The 16,461-nt window shown below is 38.5% G+C and overlaps 1 pseudogene; it reads left to right on the top strand.

Moving 5' to 3' along the window:
- The first annotated feature begins 1,407 nt into the window (after window positions 1-1,407).
- Window positions 1,408-2,110, top strand: LOC104855652 (annotated as a pseudogene).
- Window positions 2,111-16,461: the final 14,351 nt, after the last annotated feature.

Below are 16,461 nucleotides of genomic sequence, written 5' to 3'. Positions count from 1 at the left end.
AAAGAATAAAATAGGTTGAAAAGCAAAGAATTCTTTCCACGGTAGGTGATGCCACAGACATAGAAATACAAGAACCATATACCCAGGTCAGTGATGGACAAATCTGGTTATAACAAACAAATATTGGATAAACAAGATTGAAATAAGTTAGATCACCAGTGATTTTGTTAGAATGATGTCCACCACAAGAGCTAAAGTTATCTATTAAATCTGCCACTAAGTATAGCCTTTGGGTAGAAATTTTTATTTGATCCAGCTTCCATTTGCTTGTTTAAAAAATGTGCAGGATGAACAAGTTGACCTCTGCTAGCCCTTCCAGATTAGGAGAAAAAAAAAGAGAGAAAATGTGTGAGGAAGAAGGAAAGAGAGGAATGAATCTGGATCTCACAGCAATGTCACGCACAAGTCCAGCTAAAGGCCTAGAGCCCAAGGCAGTGTCCTCTATGAGTCCAGCCAGAGGCCTAGAGCCCAAGGCAATGTTTCATACAAGTCCACATCAAGGATCTGTACTGGGAAAGCTCAAAGGCCAGTGGTAGAAACTAGAAAGTTTGAACCAGTGAGGTGAAGGATCTTGTGCCACCAGGCTGAGAAATCTGCACTGGATCCAGGAAGGTGAAGACCAAAGCTCCCCTAAGGAGAATAGTAGCCAGCCCCAGGTGGAAGCAAGGACCCAGGCTCCTCTGACAATGAGGACAGACAAGTTTGCATCAGGAAAATCAGCTGAGGCAAGCTTCTCCAAGAATATCAACAACATACAATCTTCCCCTCCAGTTCTCTTTTTGTGCAGTTGGCAACAATCCCCAGGTGGGTCTTCCAAACCACACTGACTCAGTTCAGCTAGGCGTTACAAGTTGACCATTAGTTGATCCACCATATATATACATATATGTGTGTGTGTGTGTGTGTGTATGTATGTAAATGTAAAGAGTGCTATGAGAACAGATAAAGTGAAGGCCTAATTCAGTCTGTGTGTCAGAGGTTTCCCCCAAGGTCAACCAGCCAAAAGAGAGAAAGAGAAGAAAAGTATGTCTTGTGAAAGTCTGTAAGACTAGAAAGGAGCCCACCGCATCGAGGAACTAAGAGGATAATTGCAGAAGTAAAATAAAGATGCAATGGTCAATAGCTCCCAGATTATGGTGTCTTGAGGACCATGTGAAGTCTACGACTATTACATAGAAGTGACAAGTCTGTTTTCTTATTTATAAAAGGAAAATAAGCCCCCGGCCTGCCCACACACCATCCGCCTCCACTGCACGGAAGTGTTGCAGTGTGCACCTGCACCTACACAGTAGTCCACATTGAAATAAAGCTGGCAGTGGCACTGGAAGACTGGAGGGGGCAGACCCCAGAGAGCTGTTCTTGGTCACCCCGAGTTGGGAGGTGTCCTCTGCATTGTAGAGACCTCGAATGGACACATATCAAGGGGAAGCTCAAAGTCTGAAAATGGATGGCGATTCAGTTATAGAAGGAAAATGTACATTAGAACGTTCATCCAGAAAAACCACGAGCTAGGAAGGGTGCTTCTAGAACAACTTCAAACAGAACAGGATGTACCTACTGCTGCTCGACAGCAGTTCTACACTGACATGTACTGTCCAATCTGCTTACATCAAGCCTCCTTCCCTGTTGAAACGATCTGTGGACATCCTTTGTGTGGTGCCTGCATTATTGCTTATTGGTCATATGGTTCATGGCTTGCTGCAATCAGTTGTCCAATCTGTAGATAAACAGTTAACTTTACATCCAATGGTATTTGTTGACAATGATCAATCTCAGGATGTTGTAAGATTATATCAAGATATTAATGATTATATTTAGAGAGTCTCAGGGCAGCCGAGATCTATTATGAAATGAACCATGAATCTACCCACTTACTGAGACATGCTTTCAGGGAAATGTTTTCAGTTGGGGATCTTTTTGGATGTTTAGCATTAGGATAATACTTTGTTTAATGGGAGCATTTTTCTCTCTTATATCACCTCTAGACTTTGTACCTGAAAACTTGTTTGGAATTCTAGGCTTTCTAGGTGATTTATTTGTCATCTTTTTGTTGCTTATCTACATCTCTATTATGTATCAAGAAGTGATAACCCAAAGGCTAACCAGATGAATACAGAAATGAGTTTAACTAGAACATCTGAGCTAAAGTATAATACACCAAGCAGAAGGATTCATGTCAGTATAAATCATCTAAATATTATCTTCTAAATGTTGGCAGGGTTGTGGGGAGAAAGGAACCCTCCTCCATTGTTGGTGAGAGTGCAGACTGGTGCAACCACTATGGAAAGCAATATGGAGATACCTCAAAGAGCTTGGACTGGAGGTTCCATTTGACCCAGCCATCCCTCCGCTGCGTAACTTTCCAAAAGAAATGAAAGAATCATATCACAGAGAAGTATGCGCACCTATGTTTATAGTGGCACAGTTTGTAATAGCTTAAACTTGGAAACAGCCCATTTGCCCATCCGTTGGAAACTGGATAAAGAAGATGTGGTTTTTCTATAAAATGGAATATTATTCAGCCAAAAAGAACGAGAAAATAGATTCATTCATAGGAAAATGGAAACATATTTAAGATATACTCCTAAGTGAAATAAATAAATCACACATGTGTAAATACCGAATAGTCTCTCTGGTGTGAATAATCTGCAGTAATACAGAAGATCCTAATAAGATTACTGACATTTAGAAATGGGAAGAAAGGAGCTAAAGGTGTAGGGAAGGTGGGATGTGTAGGGGAAGGGTAATAAGGGAAAAGAAAAAAATGTGAGATAATGAAAAGATGGAAATAAAGTGTTTGTAGATGGGGAGGGGGAGGGGGGGGAAGGGAGGGCAGGGACAAGGGGAAAAAATGAGAACCAAGACCTGTCATGTAGAGGTACAAGATCCCAACAATGAATGTAACTGTACTGTATACCTAAAATGTACCAATAAACTCAATTAAAGCTGAAAAAATATTATCTTCTAAAGCTAAAACCACTATATGACAAACATTAGATCATCATTTGACAAATGCCTAGCAATACATAACTTGAATTTTTACAGGTTCTAATATCAATATCAGAATTACAATAACCTATAGTTGTATCTTGATTCTATATTGTCTATAAAGTCTCGGGGAAAATATGGAATTACTAAAAAGAGAGGTATTTTGGCAACTTCTTTTCCCCAGAATTACTTAGGTTAATTGGATATGCAACACAGTATCATTAAATGTAGTTTATCTTCCTTAGTAGCTACCTATACTGCAATATATAGCTATGAAACTCATCTAAATATTTCTATTACAATAAAATATTGGAGAAAAGTTAGTGTCTCTTTTAGTACTAGCTAAGTTTTGTGCATTTAGAGCAATTCTGCTTTTACATTCATATATAATTCTTTCTTACCAGCTGAAACTAAATGAAGAAACTTGAGCTTTATAATTTGACTTTATATCCTAGTTTATGGAACTATTTTAAACAATAGAAGAATTATCAAGATGAAGACATTTATCTCTAATTAGCACACTTGATGTTAATAGTTATGACAATGGCACAAAAGTTTGGTCCTTTAACAGGAATACATACAAAAATAACTCATAAAGGGAACATTTTTTAGAAGCCTGGGTGATACTGTGTTTCTCAAGAAACTGGATCTTTATGTCTATTAGCACCAAAGCCCTTAGGAAGGTAACAGGAACACTATTTAAATTTGATAAAAATTACCGATTAGCTCTAGCAACAGAATGAAAACATTTGGTTGTCCATTGTCAGAAAAGTTTTATAATTCTGTCTTCTAGATGGCAGCATATAGCCCCGATTCCTGTCGTGTATAAAATGAGCACATGTGTCAGAGATGATTTGATTGCATAGGGAAGCTCTTATGTTTGTGTTGTATTCTGAAGACCATGGCATGAGTATCTAATGCCCTCTTTACACTTTTCTGTTGGAGACTAGTCAATACAAGTATTACAGAATCCTTTCTTATTCTTTTGGCATTACTCATTAGTGGCCTGAGGACAGCAGGATATAAGTTGATACCCTAGAGTCAGTGTGGTCTTTGTCATCTGCAGACACTGATACTAATATTATCCATCAGTTTGTCACTGAGCCTCATTGTGCGTACACAAGAAGAAAAAGAAAAAAACCTGTCAAGTTTCCCATGTTAATCACCTTGGCCATCAGCTAATAAGATTCTGAATGCAATGTCAATTTATGTTTTCTAATTTGGACCTAGGACAGAGCTAGGGCTTGTCATAGAAACAGTACTTAGATATAGCCCATTTTAGTTGCAGCAATTCCTCATACTTTTCATTTTATCCTTAGGAAAATCTTGTGAGGAAGGAATGGCACTTTTTATACATGAAATCCCAGTGATATTGATGAAAGTTTTATCTCTTGCCTGAATTCATACAACAAATAAGTGACTGAACTGGTGGTTGTTAGGTAGACATGAAGGATGTTAAAGAGATGCAGGAGAAAAACTAGGATCCTTTGGAAGTCTTTCATAATGCGTTATTCTTTCACTGGAATAAGACACTTAGGTGCTCCTAAGAGAAAAAGATCTAGAAAGAAGACATGTCAGAAACTTCATGAATCCTAATTCTATACTCCCAAACCAACCCTCTTAAGAGAGTGACATATGTTATAGAAAAATACTTCAGCTGAAGTATCCATTTAAAAACTTCAATGGTTGGCATCTTGAAGTGCTGTCCCTAATCAGGCCAGCCTGCAGGGACCCCTTCAAGGGCAGGTATAAATCCATGTGTATATGTATTCTCAAGTTTAAACAGATTATACATACTGAAATGTAAATGACCTGTAAAACAGCAAACTCTATTTTTCTTGACTATTACATAGCAGGATATATTTATTAAACATGGTGTATCCTCATCATTAACCATTTTACTATTTTGTACAGATGTATTGATTAAATATTTTATTCAGAAAAAAATTTCAATGAGTAGGAACTTATTACACCAGACTGTTTCAACCATCACAGTAATACTTGTATGATTCAGATTTACATCATATAAGTCTATTTGGATTTTTTTAAAACGTTGTTACTTTCAAAAACAGATGGCCCAACCCTAGCAGCAGATCACAACTTGGACAGTTCTGTGGTAAACAAGAAAGAAACAATTGTTCTAACAGCCACTTAACAGTGGTTGCAACTCCTACATTTCTCAGCATTTGAGAGGAGCAAGGGCAGAAGTACTCATGCTGATCCTTGTGGCTTTGCTCATACCTACCTCACAGAGTTGGTATAGAGGATTGATGTCTTTGAATTTTGTGATTTGAAACTTGTCAAGTATTTTATTTCTTTGAATAAAGGCAGCATATCTAAATTTTTTTAAAAAGAGGGAAAATAATAACACTTCCCTCCTAGAGTGGCTGCGAGATTAAAGGACTCTACTGTCTTTTATCCCACATCTCCTTATTAAATCCATCACCAAGTTCAATCAGCTCCACCTCCAAAACCTTTGTCACCTCCACAAATCATCTCCATCTCCACTGACACCACTCTAGCCCAAGTCACAGTTCCACCCCGGCAATTACTAACTGGCCCCTTGGCTTCTACTTCTCCTCTCCTCCAACCCATTACTCCTGGGCCAGCTAAAGTGATCTTACTAAAATACAAATCTGATCATTATAGAACTTTGCTTGAAATCTTTCACTGAGTTCTCTCTACTTTTAGGTTAGAAATCAAATCCATAGGATATATGCTAATTATATCCTTCCAAGTGCATTTCATCTCCCACTCCTGCCTGCTACTCCTAGTTCATTCCAATTTATCCTTAACTCCTTTCTTCAAGGAAGCCTTCTCTGATCTTGCCCCACCATCCATTTTGGAGCCTTTTGTTATTTGCACCCAGAGAATCATGTGCTTTCCCAATTGATCACTTATCTCTGTAATTACATCATAATTGGTGCAATTATTTAATGTCTATTCCCTCTACAAAATTATGAGTAACAAGAAATAAAGGGCACAGTATATTTTTTGCTCACTTTCATAACCCCAGAACCTTGCCCAGTGCTTGTCACATAGAAAACATTTAATGAATATTTGTTGATTAAATGACAGAGATATTAGTTAATACTACAAATAAAAATAACAGTGACGGGGCTTGGGATGTAGCTCAGTGGTAGAGTGCTGGGCTAGTATGTGCAACACCCTGCATTTGATCCTTAGCACCACAAAAAGTCATAGTAACAATTAAATAAATAATAAACGTAGTGTTTCATTAACATATATCCCTCTAGGAACCAGCTCTAGCAAAGTAATGATGCAGACTCTACAACCTCTTTTCAGAACTCCTGTACAGTGGTACCTCAGTTCACGAACTTAGTTCATTCCATGAGGGGAGATGGCTGTATTTGTGGGACTACAGCAACATCATTTTCTGAGATGGCCTCAGTTTTGCTTGTCACCTGATGGGCCGGGGATTTAACTCAGTGGTTCCGCCACCTGCCTCACATGTGCAAGGTCCCAAATTCAATCCCCGGTACCAGAAAAAAAAACTGTAAAGAACAGAAGCAAAATTTAACTGAACACTACTGTTCGTGAAGCAAATTGTTCATGAACGCTTCTGTACTGAAGGTATCACTGTATTATATTGATATCAATTTCATTATCTAATTATATCTACCAGCAGGCATGGTTATGAACACAGACTCCAAAGTCAGATGAAACCTGAAGCCTGGTTCTGTTACTATCTTTATGACTTTGAAGAAGTTAGCCTTTCTGGGATAGAGCTTCTTCTCAGACTCAGGTGAGTCTAATAAACTCACGTGTGGAAAGTGGTTGGTGCACTCACCAGTATTACTAATCATACAGATTTATTAGTAATCCAAACAAGTATCTGTTAAAGATACATCAAAACCAGAATATCAAAGAACTTGTTACACTATGCTGTCTTGGCCTGCTGGAAGAAGGATGGAATTCCCTGGTGATTTATGGTCTTGATAGAATCTTCCTATAATCTTGAGAAATACAGCAAAGAGAACTGGCTTTCTAGAGATAGGAAATATCTGTAGTATTAATATAAAATTTATACTTGATCTAATCTATCTTCCTTTGGACCTTTCGGCCCTTGATTCTCCAAAACTATCTTGAGAAAACTGAATTAATTTAACACGTCCTTTGTTTGGAGAGCTCAGCTAACAGTCCATTTTCCTCCACTAAAATGTTGCCTAGTGTACTTTCTGATAAAAAGGCACTGCTTCTTCTTGAGATAAGAAACATTTTTAAAAGAGATCTTGGAGTAGGAAAAGCCTTCCTGATTCAAAGGATTGAACTTCAAACTGTGAAATTTTTAAAAATTAAGACATGTAATGAAAGAATAGGCTTAGGGTCTCTCCCTCTGCCTCTCCCTCCTTGATCTGGATGCCATGATGTGAGCAGCTTTTCCTCTGCTATGCCCCTCTGCCCTGGAGCCTGCCAACCATAAACTGTAACTTGTGAGCCAAAATAAACCTCTCTTTACCACCTTTAAATTAAGGCTGTTGCATATTGACTTAACAATGAGAAAGTAACCAAGACATATAGTAATGAACAGAAGAAAGGAAAAAGAAGGAATCCCTGATTTAATGATTTATATTTTGGCAGGAAATGAAAACAAATGCAAAATTGAAAAACTGTAGAGACAGACATGGTGGAACACATCTTTAATCTGAGCTACTCGGGAGAATGAGGCAGCTGAGCCACAAACTCCAGGCAACTTCAGCAATTGGCAGAACTTTGCCTCAAAATATAATAAATCAAAAGGGCTATGCATATAGCTCAGTGCGAAGGCTCTGAGTCCAATCCTCAGTACCAGAAAAGGGTAGTCATTCTGCATAGTGAAAAGTACTAAAGAGCAAAAATGAACAAATAAATGAGGCATGCAAGCAAACAGAATAGGGAGACATGAAATGGTGAAAGGGGGGTGAGAGGCATCACTAGAAAGTTGATTTTGAACTTAAGCCCTGAAGGAACTGGGAGAACTAGTTATGTAGATATCTTGAGGGAGAACATTCTAGGCTAAGAGAACAAGTGTAAAAGTTCTAAATACTTTGGGGCTTGTTTGGCAAAGTGGACTAGGACGCTGCAGTGAAGGGAATGAGGGGAACCACACAGGGATGTTAGGTCACTAAGCTAGCAAGGAAATCAAAATAGAACCTTGCAGTCCTTAATAAAAGTTTGGCCTTTTCTTTTTTCTTTTTAGCAATAAGGGAGATCAAACCCCCACCCTGCAAAAAAAAAATGCAGTAGTTTCAGAGAGGACACATTACACTATGTGCTTGGAGTTGGGCAGCGGTTAGAAGCAGGTGTTTGGAATCAGGCAGATGGAATTTCAAATCTAATTGCAGAACCTAGATCTGCAACTTACTGTTGGGATGAGCAAGGTAAAATGTAATTAAGTCATTTTCCTCCACTGTGAATTGAGGATAATTAGGATCTATCACACAATATTTTTGGGGAGAGGAAACGAAATGACATAGTCATTCAAGAAGTCTGCCTAATTTTTGAGTGCTTACATATTTTATTATTTAATAACATCTGAGGATGAAATATAAAACACGGTGGGAGCCTCCCAGAGAGCTGTGGATCATGTGTGGTCGCCCGGCGTTGTTTTTTGTTTCAGGCAGAGTAGAAGGAGCAGCAATGACTAAGAGCTCAGACCTGTGGCCATTAATGGGTTCTGACTTTAACAGAAACAGCCTCAGACAGGACACAAAGGAGAGACTTTAGAAAGAGATGAAACCTGCACTTCCTCTCTCCTCAAAGAACAAAATAAAAGCCCAATTCAGCATAATCCTGCCCAGATTTCTGCTAGGAGAGGTTTACATGCTAGATGTTTTTACATAAAGGCTGCCTGGTCAGGTAACATCTTGATTACTTAAAAGGACAAGAAGGAAGTGAGGAGCAGGCAAAGGTTCTCTTCTCTCCCACTTCCCCAGCAACTCCTCCGATGCCCCAGACACTGCCTCACTTTCCAGCAAACCGGTGGAGTGGGTGAACATCCCAAGAGTTCTCTCTCTTCTCTGGTCTACCCCAGAAATCTCAGATGGTTTCTCTTTCCTACTTCAGAGCCTCTAGACTTCACCACGGCCCTTGCCCTCTATCAAAATGTACCTATTCCATTCTCTCAAGGCCTTGCTCTTTCCTAGATGTTAATGATACACTCTAAGGTTAAAGCACTCTAATATTTTGAGTAGTTTGTTGCCTACCTGTTCCAGATAGCACTAACAACAACAAATGATTAGAAGTCACCAAATATTTTTGAGGGCCTGGGTCTAGTGTGTAGCCACCATTGTGCTAGATCCTATACTCACATCAAGGAGCCAGCTGGATCTGCCCAGCAGGTTGTTAATATCAGCAGTAAAAAAATATGCTCTGAAAAAAGAAGGTGGAATAGTGATACAAACTTTTGGGAAAGAAATAGCTAAATTATCTCAAAAGCATTACATTTTTACATAATCTTTGACTCAGTAATTTTGCTTCTGAGAATTTGTACTGAGGTCTGAGGGGTGGTAGAGCACTTACCAAGCATGTGTGAGGCCCATAGCTTCTATCCCCAACACCACAAAAAAGCAAGTAATCAGAGACATATACAAAGGTTTCTATGTAGTGATATACATATATATTGCAGCATTATTTATAATATCAAAAACTTAAAGACAACTTAAATGCCCAAAATAGAGGACTAGGTAAATTACTAATCTGTGTAGACTATTACACACATTTAAATCATATTAATAAATGATTTCTTTAGAGGACTTAAGGGCAAACCCAGGGCCTTTGTACTGAGCTACATACCTAGCCATTTTTTATGTTAAGACAGGTCCTCATGTCACTAAGCTGCCCAGGCTGGACTTGAGCTTGCAACCCTCCTGCCTCAGCCTCTTAGAATGCTGGGGTTACAAGTAGGTGCTACCACCCCCAGCATAAATGATTCTTTTTGTTTTACTTTTGTTACCAGGGATCGAACTCATGATCTTGAACTTCCTAGGCAGGTGTGGTGCCACCAAGCTAAATCCCCAGCCCAATATAAATGATTCTTGAAAGACAGGGAAAATATATTTATCACTTAATGTGTCAATGTTTGTTTTAACTGTATGTATAGAAAAAGACTGGAGGACACACCTTAAATGTTGAAAACTTTTATCTCAGAATGATAGGATTATTGATGATCTTTTGGAGACTTAAAAGAAAACAATGAAAGTTTATCTATTTTTACTTTTACCTTTTTGTTCAGTGCTGAAGACAGAACACAGGACCTCATGCAAGTGCTCTGCCACTGAACTACAATCCAGCCTAGTTTAACTATTTTTAAATTTTAGTATTCCCTAAAAGAGACTGTCTTCTTCACAACAGTGAAAATTAGCCATATTCACAACTTCTCCCAATGTCTCCATTTATGGTTTTGCATTTATAAATGTGTCCGACATTTTAAAGCCCTTTTGATTTCTGGTTAGTAATTTTCATACTACTACTATTTTGAACCAGAGATTCTTAGAAGGCTAAAAGAAATGTATACGGAAGTCCTGTGCATACATCCCTGTGTCCTCCTATGTTAGCTTCTTATATGGGTTAGGTATACCTTCTCCAAAGTGCTTGGGACCAGAAGTGACACTTGACTATATAGAATGAGATCTCTTAAGAATGAGGCCCAAGTATAAACAGAAAATTCATTTATGTTTCACAAACACCTTATGTACATAGCCTGAGGATTATTGCATGCAGTATTTTTAATGCACCTGTGTGTTTTATTTTGTTTCTGAGACAGGGTCTCACTGTGTAGTCCAGGCTAGCCTCAAGGCAATCCTCCTTCCTCAGCCACCCAAGCATGTGCCATCACATCTGGCCAATGCACCTACATTTTGACTGCAACCTGAGGTCACGTGTGAAACTTCCCACTTGTGGCATCATGCCTATGCTCAAAGAGTTTGGGAGTTCCAGGAGGCAGAGGGTGCAGCTCAGTGTAGAGCACTTGCTTAGCATGCGAGAGACCCTGTGTTTGATCTGCAACATCAACAATAAAAGAGTATCTCAGATTTCAGATGTTCAGACTAGTGATGCTCAATTTGCACAACTCTAGGATAATATCAAAACTAAGAAATTTCTGGGTGTGGCAGTGCACACTTGTAATCCCAGCACTTGGAAGTCTGAGGCGGGAGGATCTCAAATTCAAGGTCAGACTGGGCAGATAGCAAGACCTTGTTTCAAAATTTTAAAAATAAAAAAGGCTGGAGGTGTAGGTTGGTGGTAGAGTGCTTGCCTAGCATGTATGAGTGCCTGGGTTCAATCCCAAGTACTGAAAAATAAAAAAGGAACTACGATTTAGCCGAACAAATTAACATGTAAAGAGAAAGAAGGTAAACTCATGGGCAGACTCAGGACCCAGTGGAATGTTGATGTCCTGTCTTCACCTCAGATAAATCAAAGAGAGAAAGAGTTGTATTCTAGAGGTTGTATGCAACCTCTAGACTGCATGGCACTGATTTCCAGTGCTGTGTTTAAGAAGTGCTATTATTAAGTCGTTATTGATGACTAAGGCAAAGAAAAGACAGCTTTCACCCACTCTGTGAGGTTTAACCAATTTGAAAGGCTGCCTGACATATTTTTCAAGCCTCAGACACTTTCTAGAATTTGATTGAAAAAGCAATTTGTGTTCTGTGGGTGTAGCTCAGTGGTAAAGCACTTTCCTAACATGTGCAGAGTCCTGAGTTCCATTACCAACATGGCAAAGAAGAAGGAGAAGGAAAAGAGGAAGAGGACCAGAAAAAAGGAAGGCAAAGAAGGAACTGGTTGTAATAATTACCTGGAGGTGCCTATTTGTTTAGATGGCATAATTATATTTGGCAGAGCTTTGGAAGAGAGAAACACTGGCTCCTTATATTACTGGGTCACCTGAGAAACAGCCTGAAAATTTCCCTTGACAAATGCCAGTTCTGCTAGACCTCAATGAAATATGATGGAAATATAAAATATCACAGCAGGGACTGGGAATAGGCCCTTAAAGGATCACTGAACCAAGGCCCAACATTTAATGACGTGTGGGATTTGCAAGATTCAACAGATACATAGGAGTTGACTGGAAGTCTGTTCAAAGTGTAAAACCTGTCAATGACTGGACTCTAGGTGGTAAGGCCAGAATTAGAGCTGACATTAGAAAGGGCTGTTCAGGGCTGTGGATTTAGCTCAGTGGTGCTGTGCCTGACTGGCAAGTGCAAGGTCCTGAGTTCAATCCCCAGTACGAAAAAAAAAAAAAAAAAAAAAAAAAAAGGTGATAATTTTATTTTTCCTAGTGTCCACAAAAATGTGAATTTTTTTCTTCTGAGGATCATAAAATTAGTAAATATTATTTCATGTAATACTTATACTCTAGAAGATTTACTTCAAATGATATAACAAGAACAAAATAATATAGTGGTATTTTGCTTCATGAACTTTGTTTTACACTCTGGGGGAAAATGGCTATGCTGTGTTTATCAAAGAAGGTAGGTCCAAAATGCCAGAACTTGGCAGTTAGCAAGAATGCTTAGGGCACAACTATGTAGTTGATCAAAATAAAGCTGTCCTTGCCGGGAAAAACCCCCTCAAAAAAATAAACAAACTTTCACTGGAAAAACATCACCTGAGCACTTCTTACTTGAACTTTTAGAGATTGTCAAACTGCTTGGCTCAAATTTCTATGTTATCATGTGTTATTCACTACTTCCATGGCCTTTAAAAATTAGGCTAGAGGACTGGAAATGTAGATCAGTGGTACTGTGCACACTTAGCACATGTGAGGCCCTGGGATTGATTCCCAGTACTGCAAAAACAATAGGGCTAGGGATATGGCTTAGTTGAGCACTTGCCTAACATACGTAAGACTCTTGATTCTATCCCCAGCACCACAAATGATAATTGATGCTAGTTTTATTGTTGTTTTTGTTGCAATACTTGGGATCAAACTCCAGAGCACTGTACCACTGAGCTATGTTTCCAGACTTTTTTAAAAATTGTTTTAATTTTCAGGCAAGGTCTCATTACTTTCCCCAGGCTGGACTCAAACTCATGATCCTCCTGCCTCATCCTACTGAGTAGCTGGACTGACAGGCATGTGCCACCATGCATGGCTGAAGCAAATTTTGATAACTTAGAAGCTGTGCTTTGTCATAAAGACACAGAGGAAAATATAACCATTGGATTTTACCAATTAATCTGTCAGCTAATGAGACTTGGGATCTAATTCAAAACTTCAAATTTGTAGCACAAAAATTGATAATTGCAAATAACGGCCTCAGGTAATTGCCCTAGGAGGAGGGGACTCTCAGCCTGGCTAATCTTTTGAGAAAAAGTATCTTGTTTTTGCTAGAGAGCTGAATTACTGGTTGAGTAGGGTGACCAGGGAAGTAATTGAAAAGGAAATAGAGGCTTAGTCTCTGGGCTTCAGAAGATACCTGCAAAATCCTTTCTCTCTGAAGAAGGCAATTCCTGCCTCACATTTTTTCACAAACCCTCAGAACGCTTGTTTCAGGCTTAAGGTTATAGCTCAGTGGTAGAGTTCTGGCCTAGCATGTGCAAGGCTCAGAGATCCATCCCCAGCACTGAAAAAACAAAATAATAATAAAAACTTACTTCACCTACTGAGAGGGCCAGGTTAGAATCTACCATTAGAACATAGAAAGACTTGACCTGAGGTCTTTTGTTCTCCTCCAAGCTGGAAAATTAGGGGACAAATGACAGGATCCAGATGTATGCTCTGGGGATAGCATCTAACAGTGGCAGCCCAGGTCCTAAAAATCATATTTGACATCAGTTAAAGAGTAGAAAAAGGTAACAGAGGTGAAAACAAGGAAGGAAGCAAAACATTGCTTCAGTGTCAATGCAGCTGCCTATGGGCCTGCCTTGGCAACTGTATGACCCCCAAACAAGAGGCCAGAAAGTTCCTCAGTTGTTCACATTCAGGCCTCCTCTCTTTCAGGAACACAACTGAACATCCCAGATCAGCTGAGGGGTAGGAGGGGAAAAAGGCAATGACAGGGCACTGTCTAAGATTTGAAGAAGGCAGCATCTAGGGTATTGATTTCATCTGAGGAAATACTTGATGCCTCTGGCCACATCTGCATCAGAGAAGGCACTGTCTGAGCTGGGAGTGTAGCTCAGTGGTAGAGCATTTATTTAGCACAGGCAGGGCCCTGGGTTCCATCCCCTACACTGCCCCAAAAAAAGGAGAAGGAAAGGAATCTTGGATCTCTCAAAAATAATTTGCAATTTAACATAAAACAATCCCCACCCCCTCAGAGAAGGCACTATCACCTTGGTACTTTTTGGAGGTTAATGAAAGGAAACAATAAGTAGGTATTTCTTTATAATGGCTCTAGAGTTTTTCCTCCAGGCCATTTGTAACATAGTTGAAGCTTTAGACTCCTTTAGACCTGAGTTCAAATCTTTTACCACTTATTAGATGTATGAGTCTGAGTAATTTAATCACTTCTCTGAATGTAAGTATACCTTTCTGTAAAACGAAAATGATTGTGCTTATACAGTTATTGTGAGTTTAAATGAAATAATATTAATGCCTGATACCTAATGAGGACTCAGTAAATTACTATCATTACTATACTGTGGGTTGATTACTGCAAATTTTTTATCAGAAAGAAGACAGTTTCAAAAAGTAAAGCAAACATAAGCTTTGAAATCAGACAGACTTAGACTTAGATGCTGGCTCTATTGCTAATTATACTACTTTGGATTTGCAACATAAAACACTCCAAATGACCATTAATATCTCCTAGGCAGTGGTACATCAAGGCTTTGTGGAAACTAAAGGTTTATAGCATTTGGAAGAAGTATGCTATTGTTAAAAGAATAAACTTAGGTAGAGGCCTGAATATTTATTTAAAATGAGGAAATAACAACAAACTACAAGTTCTATTTTTATTTAATTATTTTACAATTCTGATAATAGAACACAGAGCATCACCCATACTAGGCAGGTGTTCTACTACTGAACTATAAACCTCTAGCCCACTCTAAGTTTTTAAAACTTACAAATAGCACAAACAGAAAAAAAATCAAAAAAGCCAGTCTTGGTGGCAACACACTCCCAACACTCTAGGAGGCTGAGGCAGAAGGATCACAAATTCAAGCCTAACCTGGGCAACTTAGCAACTTACCCAGACCCTGTCTCAAATTAAAAAATAAAAAGAGCTGGGAATGTAGCTGAGTGTGAACGTCCTTAGTTCAATCCTTAGTATAGCAAAAACTTTTTTTCAAGAAAAAACAATGCTTTCCATCATATTAACTCTATGCAACCTTCTTTTCCTATATTTTTGGATATATATCCTTTGATTACCTCTCCATCTAGTGCCCTTTTTGTAGTATAATTTTAATAGTGAGAAAAAAAAAACAACTTAGTTTCCCCCTAAGAGTTTAGAGTAGTCTCAGGATCACAACTCAGCACTAGTTAATGTCATGTAAATTTTCAGGATTGTTGTCAACTTTAGCAAACCCTCTACCCAATTTCTATCATTTCTTTTCTATATGAGCTGGATGAATTTGGAAATGTCAAGTTTTTTATGTAGTAGATAATCTGAAACAAACTTTGAATTGACTAGAAGTGTTCCCACAAGTCATTCATGCATCAGTACAGCCAGCAATAACTATACATAGAGGCAACAGCAAACCACATTAATATATCGCACTCACCTCAAATAAATGTATCCACAACTCAATTTCTCTTCGACTGGATTCTAGAGATGCCTGTTCTTGCTCCAACATTACTCAGCCTGATGGGAAGCATGATGAAGAGGAAGAAAGAATGAAAGGAAACAGCAGGCTTAATTCACTGCATTTACATCCTAATTTCACAAATGTTGCAAAATTGTATTGTCTCATCCACAAATAGGACCTTTTCCAGGGGCATGAAAGACTTCATGCAAGCAGAAATGCTAAGGCTTAGCCTTGTTTAGCATCAAAGGCAATCTGCTTTGAACACGCTTTTTGTTAAGATTAAATGAGATGGTTAACTCAGGCTAGTTGTAATAATAGAGTTTTGTTTCTATTTTTATTTTTATTAATTTTATTTTTTAATAGAGATCCTTCAGTGAGGCGTTCTTTTAACTCCATTGGTTGTATTTTCTTGTGTTTTTCCATTTTAATTTGTTTCATAACTTTAAGTCTCCTAGTCTTAGGTATTATTTCTCAATTTTGTGCTGATGGGCATGTGTAATAGAACTGGAGAGGTAATTTACTGCAATAAACTAAATGACTTCCCCCAGCCCCTTTCATTTTTTCACATGAATTTTACAAATGAAGAATAATATTGCAAAGTTAATGTGGCAAAAAGGGACAAAGACCACTAAGATGATTATGATCTAGAAGTAACTTTTTCCTGATGCTCTAATCTGAAAAATGGTTACTCTAAGATTTTTTTACATATTGGGTTTGGGGTATATGTTATTTTGGCACTATTCTATTTTTTTTTTTTTTTTTGTACTGGGG

This window comes from Fukomys damarensis, unplaced genomic scaffold (genome assembly GCF_012274545.1).
Source record: "Fukomys damarensis isolate Sample0158 unplaced genomic scaffold, DMR_v1.0_HiC HiC_scaffold_39, whole genome shotgun sequence".
In the NCBI taxonomy this organism is placed as follows: domain Eukaryota; kingdom Metazoa; phylum Chordata; class Mammalia; order Rodentia; family Bathyergidae; genus Fukomys; species Fukomys damarensis.
Note: the sequence above shows the minus strand (reverse complement) of the source record. Positions and strands in the feature narration are given on the sequence as shown.